Source organism: Lissotriton vulgaris, chromosome 2_1 (genome assembly GCF_964263255.1).
Source record: "Lissotriton vulgaris chromosome 2_1, aLisVul1.2, whole genome shotgun sequence".
In the NCBI taxonomy this organism is placed as follows: Eukaryota; Metazoa; Chordata; class Amphibia; order Caudata; family Salamandridae; genus Lissotriton; species Lissotriton vulgaris.
Window position 1 is genome coordinate 1,625,967,043 of NC_141687.1, and position 15,295 is coordinate 1,625,982,337.

A 15,295-nucleotide genomic window follows, 5' to 3' on the forward strand; every position below is an offset into this window, starting at 1 on the left:
ACAAACATTCAAGTATGCATGCACAAAAGCACACATGTGCTTTAATCGAAAGGCTGATAGAACAGTTTTATGTAATTCCATATCAGAATGCAACATTTCATTGATTTTATTTTACATTTAAATAGCATTGCATGATATGGATGGCCTTTTAGACCTGGCACCATTGGCGTGAGTCTCCCTCCCGTTTTTTTGCTGTTGTCTCCTCTGTTTTCGCTGGTATTAGATGATCTGGGCGCTGTGCCACTGCCATTCAGTGCCACAGCGCAAATGCTCCCTGTGTAAATATGCTTGCAAATCGGTATATCCCTGATTGGCTTAGTTGGTTTACCTGTTAGTCCCTAGTAGCGTGGCCTGTGTGCCCGGGGCTGGTAACCCAAATGCTGCTGGTGGGCCTGCAGCACTGGTTCGCGCCACCCACAGAAGTAGCTTGTAAAGTGTATCTCAGACCTGCCACTGCAGTGTCTGCGCGCAGTCCATCTTGGCTGTGAAGTGCCGACACTTCCCAGCCCTTGACCCTTCCCTTAGCCTCATGTCAGTCGCCCCTATGGTAGGTGCATTGTGTGCGTAAGGTAGGACATGGCTTGATATGTGTAGCATGTCCTGGTTGTGAATCCCCCTCCATTTTGTTTTCACTGCTGCAAGGCTACCTGTTCTCTATAGGCTAGAATGGGCAGACTGGCTATTACATCCTATAGTCCTATCTGACTCAGGGAACATGGTAGAAAATCGAATTTAGTATGCCTGAGCTCAGAATAAAATGCATCTTTTAGTGAAGTTGGTTTTAATATTCTGTGTTTGAAAATACCACTTTTAGAAAGTAGGTATTTTCTTGCCTAAGCCTCCAGTGTGCTCTGCTGTTATGTGTATTGCCTGTCTGGGTTTACAGGAACAAGGCAGGCTGAGTCAGACCTGGGTTGAATAGAGAGATCTGCATTGAGTACTGGGGAGGGGTAGCTCCTTGTCCTTAATAGGGCTGAGCCTGGCAAGGTGAATGCTGGCTCCACCTCCTACTGTGCGTCTGATGGCAGACCCCCTCTTTCTGAAAGGAAGACTGCAGCCTGGTAAACAAAGTGCTCCAGGCCTGAGCAGAACTGGTTCTGGCTGGGTTCAGTGACTAGAGACTTCCGAGAACAAAGACATTTGGGGTATAAATATCTGTGCCCAAACTCCTACAATTGGTATTGCTCCTGGATGTCAAGAGGAATCTCTGTCTGTGCTACTGAAGGAATCTGCAGGAGAGGACTGTCCTTGAGCTTGTGTGCTGTTTCTTGGATTGGCCTGCAGTAATTCCCCTCGGACTTGGAAGAAGAGGGAAAAGGACTTTTGAGAGACTTTTATTTTTGCTAAAGCAATCACCCAAGGGCTAGAAGAGAGCTAGCCTCCTGCTGGAGTCACAGGCACATCTGACTCCCCCACCAGCCTCCTGATTCCTCCCAGCGAGGATTTCTATCTGCAGGTGAAGCCCCTGTGAGTTCCAGGGCCTCTAGTTCTACTACAGAGAAAAGAGAGCTGAAAATCATCGCTAACGCTGTTCGCGAGCCACTGCAGCTGAAGAGCGTAAGAAAAATCCACCCGCCGCCGAGCGCTCGCAAACCAAAGATCATCGTATCGCACCGCACGCTTGCGGGCCCCAAAGTGCTCGCTAACCTTAGAGATCATCGCATCGCACGGTTGTGGGCTTTCCGAAGGCTCGCTGACCCCGTATCATCGCAGCTTGGACGCTGTGCGTCCGCCATTTTCCTCGCATCGCACCCGGATCTTCGCTTCCTCGCGGAGCGCCATTTTTTTTCATCGCAACGAGATCGCACACGCAACAGAATCAGCGCATCATCCTCCCTCGCTGCAAGCATTCAACGCATCGCTGGCCTAGCGTGAGGAAACCTGTCGCTTTGTCCCTCATGCACCGCAGCCCGGCGCATCATCCTCCCTTGCGGCCAGGATTCCACGCATCACCGGCCTAGCGTGGGGAAAATCATCGCTACAGCTCCTTTGCGACCTTTTGTTTGTTTTGCTACGAAATTCAGGTACTTTGTGAGTAAGAAGGTCGCTGAGACCCCTGCTTTGAACTGAACCCCTATTTGAACACTTTGAACTCTTTTTCCATCCTTTCAAGAGTAACCCCCTTTTTCAGTATTGTGGCTTTTTAGCGTTATTGGCCTTGTGTTAAGTCTATATATAAAGATACTTATTTTTTATAATGACTTGTGTGATGTCCCTTTGTAGTGTCCTTCACTGTGTTACTGTGTATGATCATAAATGCTTTACACACTGCCTCAGAGATAAGCCTAACTGCTTGTGCTACGTTACCACAGGGTTGAGCAGGGGTTATCAAAGGGTGTAGCCCCCTTACTCTGACTTAGGAAGAAGGGTCCCTACTTGGACTGTGGCCAGCCACTGCCAACTAGAGACCCCCATTTCTAACAAGGGCTTACTGCACTGAGAAAATAAAATAGTTGAATGCAGATATCTGGATAAGTGTAGAGAACTGGGTTACTGGTTGAGGAGGGGTGGGTGAAATCCTACTCAAGCAGCAACCACAGTTCTTGTCAGCGAGAAACACTAGCAAACCTCAAATTAATCTGTGTCCAACTCTCTAGTAGCTTGGCACAAAAGCAGTCAGGCATAACTCAAAGGCAATGTGTAAAGAAATTATGCAGTACTTCAAACAGTAATAAAGTGGAAACACAAAAGAAGAATCCCTCATCAATTTAGAAGCATCAAGTAAAATGTAATAAATTGTTTGAGACCACAATGACAAAAATCCAAATAGTAGAACCTGAGATTTGCCGTTTTAACTATTTAGGTAACAATAGTGTTTAGAAGCCTAAAGTGACAACTTTGATTGTCTGGTCACACCAGCCTGGAACAAAGTCACAAGTTCATGCCGACCGCAATGGAGTAAGAGTTGGATACAATGACCAAGTTACACCCATTGAATAAAGTACCTTAAATCCTTGTTGCGGAGCATTGCGAGTTCCCATGTTGAGGTTGCATCACATAGCACTGGTTCCAAGGAGCTGCAGGGGTGCATTGCACAGAACCGTTCCGACGATGAAGTGCACAATGGTGGATCTGCGAGGTTCTCCATCGAGGATGCATTGTGCCATGGTGGTTCTGATGAGTTTCAAGGTACTATGTCAGGGATGCATCGCTCAGTGGTGGTTCCGATGTGGAGCTGCGAGGCAATGCATCAAGGTAATCTGTTCTGCTAGGACCACAGCTGGGCTGGCAGAGAAATTCCAACGGTCTGAAACTGTGGGGCCACTACTTGAGGGCAAAACTCACAGCAACCAGAATCCAGGTGCAGGATGGTTGGAGCCTTTTCTATCCCTGAACCTCTAATCAGGATGCCTGTCAATTAGCCATTGGAGTCTCTCTGATGGTTCTGGATTTAAGAAGTAGGGTTCAGTCCTTCTCAGTCAGGCAGCAGGGCACCAGGACAGCAGAGTAGCAGGACAGCGGAGCAGAGTAGCAGTCTTTCTTGCAGCAGAGCAGCACAGCAGTCCTTCTTCTGAGTCTTCCACAGATCCAAATGTGTACTGAAGAGGGGGTCTGACGGTCAAATATTTATACTTGGTGTCAGTTTTGAAGTAGACGTTTCTAGAGGTTTTCACCCTAAGGAGTTTGACGTTTCTTTCCTCCCGGTTCTGGCCTCAGCTTGTCTGGGGAACAAAAGACTAGTGTGAAACACTTGGTGAGTATGATGAGGCAGAGTGTTTGTGATGCGCAAGTGTGGTAAGTGACAGCTCTGCCACCCTATCAAGTCAGAGATGGGTCATTCTGCCAACACATATTTCTCCTTCATCTCAATGGAAGCAATACACAAAGACCAACTGCCAGCTGATCCAAGTCATGTGACCCACAATACAGGCACCAAGGGCCCAATGTTGGAGCCCTAATACCGGTCGGAAACGGCCGATTTTGGCCGTTTCCGACCGGTATTAGGGTTTTCTAATGTAGGAGCATTGTAGGAAGGTGGACATCTGACTATGATTACCCCCAAACTTTTTGCCTGGTGTTTAGCTGGTTTTTGACATAGTTGGCCTGGGATCCTGCTATTCATTGCCCCAGGCTGATTGCTCTCTCCTTAAAATGGACTCCATGTACCTTAGGTGCATACACAATTGGAACAGGTTCACCTTATTGGCCCCTGTAACAGTGTACCCTAGGTACCCAGGGCATAGGTGTTTCCAAGGCCTACCAGGGGCTGCAGCATGTATTGTGCCACCCCTGGCCTGGCCTCCATATTTGACACAACCGGCTGATCACTCAGCTGGGGTAAGTTGGTGTAATCACCTCTTACTTAGATATAGTATCCCTATATCTAACCTTAACTGGACACATATGTTCCTATCAGCCACTCCTATGGAAGGCCTCATCAACCCTGGAGGCAGAGTGCTTGGGAATATGTGAGATGGTGCTCTAGCATGAGCTGAGCCTTACTGCAGATGTCGGGAACCACTCCCTTAGCTGTTCCAGGATATTGCCATACCATATACTCTTAAGTGCATTATAATCCTCGCGGTTATATGCTAACTTTGGTTTGGCTTTATCAAAACATGTCGAGTAAGGTGTCATACGATTTGGAATACTATCCCCTCGACAGTTCTGTCGACGGGGATAGCATTCCACCCTTCTAGAGGGACACGACATGTACATAGCCTTAACCCCGGTTAAAGTTAACCAGAGCCTCAGCATCACAAAATGGGTGCTGCCACCACAGACACAAGTCTGACCTCCTGCTGCTGGGAGTCCTTCCAGTGAGGGAGGCTTGGACAAAGGGTTTCCTGCCTTGGGAGGTGCGAGCACCACCCCAGACAGGATTTTGTGTATTGGGTAGGACAGGGCTGAATAGAAACAGACATGCCCGGGGCACACAAGGTGTCCCCGTGCATAAGCCAGCCCAAACCGGTCCTAGGACTTTCCAGACGCAGGCCTGGCGAGGAGCTGGACAAAGGAAAGGGGGTGTAACCTCCCCCCTTCCTGGTCCCACCCAGAGGAGGGACCTAGCAGGTGATCCACCCCTCAGATTGGGAATAAGAGTGGGAGCAGTGCCAGAGCACCTCAGATCATCCTGAATCAACTTTAAACAAAGAAGACGACTGGACTTCGACATTCTGCTGTACAGAAGACTGAAGTATTTACAACAAGGGGTGGTGAGGGACAGAGTCTCTGAATTAAGCAGAAAGCTCTCACCCAGTCAAGAGATCAGGGCTAGATCCAACACCGTTTTTTAGCTCACTGCACCATCCCAGTTTCAGAACCTGGCTGTATGCAAATTAGTCTGTTCCTGTCCCAGTGCATGATGGGAATAGGGCAAACCAAACTACAAAAGCCAATTCTTACACTGGGAAGGAAACAAGCTCCCGGGGACCGGTTTCTGGCATTACAGCCGGGGACCGGTTTCTGGCATTACGGTGGTGGATCAAGCCCTGATCTTTGGACTGGGTAAGAGTGGTCTGCTTAATTCAGACACTCTGTTCATCACCACCCCCTTTTCTGTATCGTTTTTGGCCACTATAGGTGTGGCAGGGTATACTCAGACATGAGTCCCTTTCTCACTGCTCCATCAGGATTCAAGCAAGCCGGGCCGAAGACGGCTGAAATGCTAGAAACCGGTCCCCGGTAGCTTGTCTCCTTTCTGGTGAAGAATTGGCTTGGTAGTTTAGTCTGCCCTGTTCCCATGATGCACTGGGCCAGGGACAGACTTATTTGCATATAGCCAGGTTCTGAGCTGGGATGGGGCAGTGAGATAAATAACGGTGGTGGATCAAGCCCTGATCTTTGGACTGGTAAGAGTGGTCTTCTTAATTCAGACACTCTGTTCATCACCACCCCCTTTTCTGTATCGTTTTTGGCCACTATAGGTGTGGCAGGGTATACTCAGACATGAGTCCCTTTCTCACTGCTCCATCAGGATTCAAGCAAGCCGGGCCGAAGACGGCTGAAATGCTAGAAACCGGTCCCCGGTAGCTTGTCTCCTTTCTGGTGAAGAATTGGCTTGGTAGTTTAGTCTGCCCTGTTCCCATGATGCACTGGGCCAGGGACAGACTGATTTGCATATAGCCAGGTTCTGAGCTGGGATGGGGCAGTGAGATAAATAACGGTGGTGGATCAAACCCTGATCTTTGGACTGGGTAAGAGTGGTCTGCTTAATTCAGACACTCTGTTCATCACCACCCCCTTTTCTGTATCGTTTGTGGCCACTATAGGTGTGGCAGGGTATACTCAGACATGAGTCCCTTTCTCACTGCTCCATCAGGATTCAAGCAAGCCGGGCCGAAGACGGCTGAAATGCTAGAAACCGGTCCCCGGTAGCTTGTCTCCTTTCTGGTGAAGAATTGGCTTGGTAGTTTAGTCTGCCCTGTTCCCATGATGCACTGGGCCAGGGACAGACTGATTTGCATATAGCCAGGTTCTGAGCTGGGATGGGGCAGTGAGATAAATAACGGTGGTGGATCAAGCCCTGATCTTTGGACTGGGTAAGAGTGGTCTGCTTAATTCAGACACTCTGTTCATCACCACCCCCTTTTCTGTATCGTTTTTGGCCACTATAGGTGTGGCAGGGTATACTCAGACATGAGTCCCTTTCTCACTGCTCCATCAGGATTCAAGCAAGCCGGGCCGAAGACGGCTGAAATGCTAGAAACCGGTCCCCGGTAGCTTGTCTCCATTCTGGTGAAGAATTGGCTTGGTAGTTTAGTCTGCCCTGTTCCCATGATGCACTGGGCCAGGGACAGACTGATTTGCATATAGCCAGGTTCTGAGCTGGGATGGGGCAGTGAGATAAATAACGGTGGTGGATCAAGCCCTGATCTTTGGACTGGGTAAGAGTGGTCTGCTTAATTCAGACACTCTGTTCATCACCACCCCCTTTTCTGTATCGTTTTTGGCCACTATAGGTGTGGCAGGGTATACTCAGACATGAGTCCCTTTCTCACTGCTCCATCAGGATTCAAGCAAGCCGGGCCGAAGACGGCTGAAATGCTAGAAACCGGTCCCCGGTAGCTTGTCTCCTTTCTGGTGAAGAATTGGCTTGGTAGTTTAGTCTGCCCTGTTCCCATGATGCACTGGGCCAGGGACAGACTGATTTGCATATAGCCAGGTTCTGAGCTGGGATGGGGCAGTGAGATAAATAACGGTGGTGGATCAAGCCCTGATCTTTGGACTGGGTAAGAGTGGTCTGCTTAATTCAGACACTCTGTTCATCACCACCCCCTTTTCTGTATCGTTTTTGGCCACTATAGGTGTGGCAGGGTATACTCAGACATGAGTCCCTTTCTCACTGCTCCATCAGGATTCAAGCAAGCCGGGCCGAAGACGGCTGAAATGCTAGAAACCGGTCCCCGGTAGCTTGTCTCCTTTCTGGTGAAGAATTGGCTTGGTAGTTTAGTCTGCCCTGTTCCCATGATGCACTGGGCCAGGGACAGACTGATTTGCATATAGCCAGGTTCTGAGCTGGGATGGGGCAGTGAGATAAATAACGGTGGTGGATCAAGCCCTGATCTTTGGACTGGGTAAGAGTGGTCTGCTTAATTCAGACACTCTGTTCATCACCACCCCCTTTTCTGTATCGTTTTTGGCCACTATAGGTGTGGCAGGGTATACTCAGACATGAGTCCCTTTCTCACTGCTCCATCAGGATTCAAGCAAGCCGGGCCGAAGACGGCTGAAATGCTAGAAACCGGTCCCCGGTAGCTTGTCTCCTTTCTGGTGAAGAATTGGCTTGGTAGTTTAGTCTGCCCTGTTCCCATGATGCACTGGGCCAGGTACAGACTGATTTGCATATAGCCAGGTTCTGAGCAGGGATGGGGCAGTGAGATAAATAACGGTGGTGGATCAAGCCCTGATCTTTGGACTGGGTAAGAGTGGTCTGCTTAATTCAGACACTCTGTTCATCACCACCCCCTTTTCTGTATCGTTTTTGGCCACTATAGGTGTGGCAGGGTATACTCAGACATGAGTCCCTTTCTCACTGCTCCATCAGGATTCAAGCAAGCCGGGCCGAAGACGGCTGAAATGCTAGAAACCGGTCCCCGGTAGCTTGTCTCCTTTCTGGTGAAGAATTGGCTTGGTAGTTTAGTCTGCCCTGTTCCCATGATGCACTGGGCCAGGGACAGACTGATTTGCATATAGCCAGGTTCTGAGCTGGGATGGGGCAGTGAGATAAATAACGGTGGTGGATCAAGCCCTGATCTTTGGACTGGGTAAGAGTGGTCTGCTTAATTCAGACACTCTGTTCATCACCACCCCCTTTTCTGTATCGTACAGAAGACTGAAGAGCATCTCCCTTGTGGCCTAGGAGTGGCCACCCTGTGAACACAGGTACCAACCAGCAACTCGACATCTGCTTTGCCGCCGCCTCCCGCCGGAGCCCAAGCCCAGAGCCTGACAAGACCCAGACTGCCAAACTTCTCACAGCCCGATCCACAGTCCCTGCAAAGAAGGGACCCGTGGAGGCACCGAGAGACGTGGGACCGGACCTCTTGGATGACACCCGAAGAGCTGACTGCGCAGCATCAGAGGCCCCCTCGATGTGGTGCATTGGAAACTGAGAGCCCCCACCACCGAGCAGCCCTTGCACCGAAGATCAGCCCTCCAGCATCTCCACGATCTGCGTGGGTCCCTTTTGCATCGTGCCACTCGACGCGCCATCCCGGCCATTTGCCACGTGGTCAGCGGCCATCTTGGTGACGAAACCTACAACTTACACTGCAGGTCTGGCTGCTCCAGACTTGCCCTCGCTCCAGTAAAAGGGAGCACCCGCTCTGACCTTGCTGGTCCGAGTGATAAGCCTTTTTGATTCCTGCGTGGCTTGCATTAGCCAAGGCCTGTTTGCTCCAATCAAGTTGCTGACACCGCCAACAGTGAGAAGCCTGCGTGGGACAGCTCATGATTGACTCCTGGACGTCCTCAACCCCTCATGTCCACGTGGCTGCAGAGAGAAGCTACACCTCAATGCCTGTTAGCACCCGACATCGCCTGGTTCCAATCTGGTTCCACGGTAGTCACTGGCTAGTGACTTTGAACATTGTCCCCTCTGCTTTCAGGTCTTCACAACTGCAGATCCACCCTTGGATCCACCAGAACTCTTCACATCGAGCCGCCTGCAGCATCTTCAGCTCCAAGCACCATCGACCTGCGTGACGAAACCCGACACTACTTCGACCCTATGCACCCGCGTCCCATGGGTGAGGTAACTCAGCAACGCCGGTGTTCCCACACTGGTACACACCTCTAGGGCCTGTGTCGTAAGTTTCAGCTTTCTAGGTCACTCGGAAGGTTCCTAACTAACTAACTAACTTTGTAACTTTTACGCACCATAGACATTGCATTGGTGAGTGCGTGCACTTTAAACACTGCACCCGAGTCCCGCGGGCCTTTCCCGACTTAGTCACTGCTAGTCCCGAACAGCTCCAGCGATTCCCAAGGCCCTAGGCCTGTTTCCTTTCCGATTGTTATCTCTTATACCACTTTCTTAGTATATGGTTTAGGTGGCCCCTAGGGCTCATCCATATTGTGCAACTTTTGTGTATTTTAAACTGTGTTTTGTTTAACGTTTGTGCTTCTGTGCTCATAAAGAGTTCAGTGGATATTTGTAGTTATTAAATATATATATATATATTTTCAATATATATCTGTGTGGTGTCCTTTCATGTGGTATTCAAGGGGGTTGTGTATGGTAATACAGCTGGCTTCACATGCCTTTCAGAGTTTAGCCTAAGACTGCTTTGTCCACGTTACCACTAAGATAACCGGTCTATAAGGTTGACTTACAACCGATCATCATAAGGGTTGCTTGGCATGATACAAGGTGATCACTAGAATTAGTGAGCATCACATATCAGGCCAACTTCTCACAAGCATGCTTTACAGAATCTGTATTTTACCGAATCTGTATTTACAGATTCGGTAAAATTACTGAATCATTAAATACAGACTCAGCAAAAATACCGATTCTGTAAAAGCACATGTAGGTAGCACATCTTTGAGTGCCACAGGCCTTTCAGATTGGGTATTTTACCACCCAATCCAATTGGGTGGTAAAATACCGAATCCAGGTGTGCATGCACATGTGTGCATGCACACCTATGCCATGTGACAGACCGACATGCCCTTAGGTCATGTATGTGTGCCACATGGCACACATGCCTGTATTTGGGGTGCTAGAGGGTGTCAAAGTGACACCCCCTGCACCCTTGCAGGAATCAGTAATTACCGAATCGGTAAATACCGATTCGGTATTCACCGTTGATTCCTATGGGCTTCAAGCCCCATAGGAATCAATGGGGGATACCGATTCTGTATTTACCGAATCGGTAAATACCGAATCTTACAGATTCGGTATATACCGATTCTGAAATACCTACATGTGCCCCCTTCTATTTTACCACTTCTTAAATACCGAATCGGTAAAATTTGGTATTTTAGAAGTGGTAAAATAGAATTACCTACATCTAGCCCCAAATGTTTTGGAAAAGAAAATAGTAGCTTTCTAAAAGTGGCATTTTCAGAATTTTTACCAACAGCGTGTCCCGACTGGGAGACGTCCCCTAGTCACAGCTCATTCTTCCCAACAGGGTTATCCAATTAATGATGAGTAACGCCGTCGTTTAATTCACATTCATTTTAATGTTTCATTATTTTCAAGAATTCCTTCATTCTTCGCATTTATAAATCCAAATAAGTGTTATTAATTCTCATTCTTCATGTTGCTCGAGTACAAACTCGGAGCCACATCATCTCGTTTTCAAACCCATATCCCTGATGAAGGCTTTTTGCTAGCCGAAATGCATTGGATAATGGATGCATTTGAAGAATGAGAATTAATAACACTTATTTGGATTTATAAATGCGAAGAATGAAGGAATTCTTGAAAATAATGAAACATTAAAATGAATGTGAATTAAACGACGGCATTACTCATCATTAATTGGATAACCCTGTTGGGAAGAATGAGCTGTGACTAGGGGACGTCTCCCAGTCGGGACACGCTGTTGGTACATATTTGACGCACCCAAGCACGGAGGGTGCACCCTAGAGCACGCCTGAATTGACAAAAAAAGAGAGAACAGTGTGTGCAAGTGTGGTACAAACTTGATTTTCAGAATTTTGACATTCAATCCAGCTTTACCACTAAAGAGAGTTTTAAATGATGATTCTTTAGAGACCAAACTCAACTTTCCTATCTGCTCCCAATTGAACAATATCACTTATTAGATTTAATAATGTAACCCAATGCTATCCTAGGGGAGAGGTGGGCCTCGCAGTACTGAGATAAGAATTTGTGCGTTTTCCACTATCTGTACATATACAATTTAAAAGTACATGTCCAGCCTTTTAATTACAATGTACCCCTGTCCTATGGGCAGTTTAGGGCCCATCCTAGGGGTGACTTATCTGTGGTAAAAAGGAACAATTAGACCTTGCAAAAGGATTTTTTTGCCAGGTCAAAATTCCAGTTTAAAAGTACACAAACAGGCTGCAATGTCAGGCCTTAGACATGTTTAGATGACTACTTAAGTGTGTGGCACAATAAGTGCTGCAGGCACACTATTAGCATTTAATTTCCAGGCCCTGGATACAGGTACTGCCACTTTCCTAGGGACTTACAGATACATTAAATGTGCCAGTTGGGTGTAAGTCAATTTCACCATTTTAAAGGAGATCACAAGCACTTTGGCCCTGCACAGCAGTGGTAAAGTGCACAGACTTCTAAAAGTCAACACAAACTGTTTCAGAAAAACAGAGGGTGGGGGCAAAACGTTTGGGGATGACCCCGCAGAGAAGGTCAAGTCCAACAATTAGTAAGAAAGATCAGGGGCTGCAGATGGAACAGGGTGTCATTCAAAGAGACAACAAAGGCTAGATGAGCTGAAAATGACAGCACCATATATGTGATGGTACTGTCAGCCTGACTCCCATGCTCAGTCAAATCCACGGAGGCTGCTGCGGGGGTCTAAAGCCCTCTCAGCCCAATGGGTGTTTTGCGCCTAATGAAGACCACCTGGCCAGGACACACCATGCACAATGTGAGTCACTTCCAATTTGTAGAGAATGTTTCAGGGATACTGTCTGCAACTGAAGATGCATCGACTCATGCATGTTGTGAACCAGCACAAGAGGCAGCACTGAATGCGTTATTCAATCAGTCAGTATGGGAAGGGTTTTTGTTTTAAGGGGGTCGGGTGTACTACTGTTCTTTCCACCAGAATTAAAACCCTGCATAGGCTGCTCTGTCATCGCACTGGAACACTGAGCCTTATTTAGAGTTTGCTTGGAAAAGTTGTTCCATCACAAACGTGGAGGATACCCCGTTCAATTACAACATTGTAGTCAAATGCACCTAATATGGTAGATGGAATATCCACCATGTTTGTGACAATGTACCCAGTCTACCAAATTTAAAATAAGACTCACTGTCGCCTACATGCTTTCGTGGAGGAAGGTCATCCTGCAGAAGCCTGTTGCTCTGATCCACTTGGGACCTCGGGAATTCCTGTTTTGTATCCATGCTGAGTGTAATATCCTGACCAGGGAGGGAGTGTGGCCTTGCCCACTGTTTCCAGAGTAAAACATCCCCTATTGGCAGATGCTTTAACTCTGGCCAGTAAGGAAAGGCATTATCAGATCCTGCAGGATCCGATCACTGGTCTGATTATGGCTGTGAACTTCACGCCAATGAAGTGCTCTCTCTCTTGGCCACTGTTGCTAAAATACTTTTCTATGGCTGTTTTTGAATGGTGCTCTCAGGTGTGTGGAGTACATGCCACAGTCATCGAGCATACTTTCCGTTTGTGCTGCTAAACTTATTCAAAGATAATTTATACGTTTTCCAGTATCTGTCGGGCATGGCATTGCATATACCACTTTGGCTCCCACGTACGACTGGCAAGCAATAATGCTAAGCATTCTGGGTGGGGTGTAGGTTTAGTTTTTCATGTACAGCAGGATTTTCTTCCAGCTATGGTCAACTGCTGTGTTGTGATTCCATTGTCCGCCCAACTGTACAGGATCATGCCTGAGTGTTGCAGTGCCTGTAGCCACTTTCGTTGCCTCTTCTTCTCAGTCTTCATAGACCTGCCAGTAATAGGACCTGGTGGGCTGTTAAATCATCTCCAACACTTTGAGCTTCTGCTACGCTTTGTGGCTTCCCCGTGGCAAATACATTTCTCTGCTCAAGCTTTCAGGGGTGTAAGTTAACTTCTATCATCTGAGAGAAGTTTTGTAGACAGAAGAGAATCTATAGTGTTTTTTTGCAAGGGACATGACTTTCCACTTCCTCAAAGTTTTCCCTAAAGGTTCTCTAGAGCAGGGCTGGACTGGCCGTAGCGGGCACCGGGCATTTCTAACTAGCACCCCCCCCCACGTCTCACCTTCCCACCCCCTCCCAGCTCCCAGGGCCGGTCGAGCAGCAATCTGCTAGGGCTGGTTGCTGGTCCCAGCCCGGCCCAGCTCTAGAGTATAGACACAACCAATCAGGGTGACTCTTCAACTACCCATCCCCAGTCTTCACTCTCTTAACATTCCAAGACCAAACCAAGTCCTACAAAGCAGGGGAAGGAAAGAAAGGGTTGGGGAGCGGTAAAGCAAGATAAATAAATGGAATAGAAACACTGTCATTTAAGAATGTACAACGTGGGTTTAAAGAGGTGTCTGAGAGGCATTTTCCTCTATCTTTGTGTGCTGCAGACATAGAAAGAGGAAAAATGAGGGGAAATAGAGACATTTCTCCTCATCACTCCTCACCTTGGGAGGTGTAAGTTTTTGATGCATTCCCAGGTTTACTAGTTTTGGTAAATCTGGGAATGTGCTGCAAACCATGGGAGTTGTATGGAAGCATCCACCTCAACGCCCATGGAATGCCACAGAATAAGGCGAAGCAGCGATTTGCACTGCAATGCCGTACTCAGATTTATGAGGCCACTTAAAGCCACGCATTGTGGCTTTGTGTGGCTTCCTAAATCTGACTTCGAGCCTTGCTTAACGCATGTACCACTTTGCTTGGTGCCAAAGTGACGCAAGCCTCTCATAAATATGCCCCTGATATCCCCAACAAGTGATCTAGCTCAACTGTTGTACTCATCATGTACCTCAGATTCTTTTAACATATACATTAGTACCATATTGCTTGTTTAAAAAAAAAAAGATATTCTTAACTTAACCTCACCAACTAAAATAGGGATTGACACTGAATTCAATAGTCGCTTGATCCACATTAGGAAGGTTTTCATGATTCCCCTCACCTCCATCTTTATATATATTGAACAGCTATTACTGTAAGGCTATGCTCTGTTTTGTAAGTCAGTTTGCTTCCCACTATCAGTGGTGGACCGAGTATGACAGTCATACAACTGTTAGTTTTTAAAAATACTCAACAGATGTGTCCGTATACCTTTGCTGTACTCCATTCTGATAGATTGGAGATTTGACACGCGGTGTAGGGGTTCAGTGCTTTAAGGTAGGTACGCGGAGTGGCTGGGGACGCACTCCTCAGTCTCAGCTCAATGTGCGACTGGGATCCTGTGTGCTCCAATGAGTGTCTGGCTCTATTGAGAGCTTCCTGTCATGAGACTGTGGTCCAGCGAGCCTATGACTTTACAACCACAAGTAAAAACAGGCAAGCAGATTCATTCTTAGGTCTGCAGTTAGTTCACTTTCATTCAGTCTTCTTCATCTATTAGACTGTTATTGTGTCATTCACTTTTTTCTTCCACCCACTACAGCACAGAGCATGGGGCAATGGTTCAGCCCACTTCATTCCCTGGCTGACTTGACAGTGATTGATGGAATGCTGCCTTTTCATAAAGAGTACATTCACAGACATAGTGGTTCCAGTAGGGGCCAGGAATTACTATCATGATGTGTGCTTTTTGAGATCACATATTTTTGCTTTGACATAAATGTTTTACAACATCATAACAAAACAAACAAACACTGACAAAGACAACAGGCTGGTGGTCAATGATACACTAATTAGCTGTGCCAGTGCTTGTTTTCCCATTGTAATTGCAGATGGATTCTTTTTATTCATATTCAGTGGTAGTGGAAGGTTGTTCTCCCTTTCCAATGTATGATAATGGTGGGTTGTTTCTCTGACAACTGACGCATTAGCCCGGTCTGCTTTCACTTTTGCTTTGTTGTGACGTCATCACAGCAGTGCGCTGTTCGGCACAGCAAAGAAAAAAAAGAAACAAATTGTGGACATGAGGGAATCATTTCCCTCGGCCCCTTACTTTGGTTTGGAAAAGAAAGTACTTCTCGTGTTTTCACCAGAAATATTTTCTTTCCATTA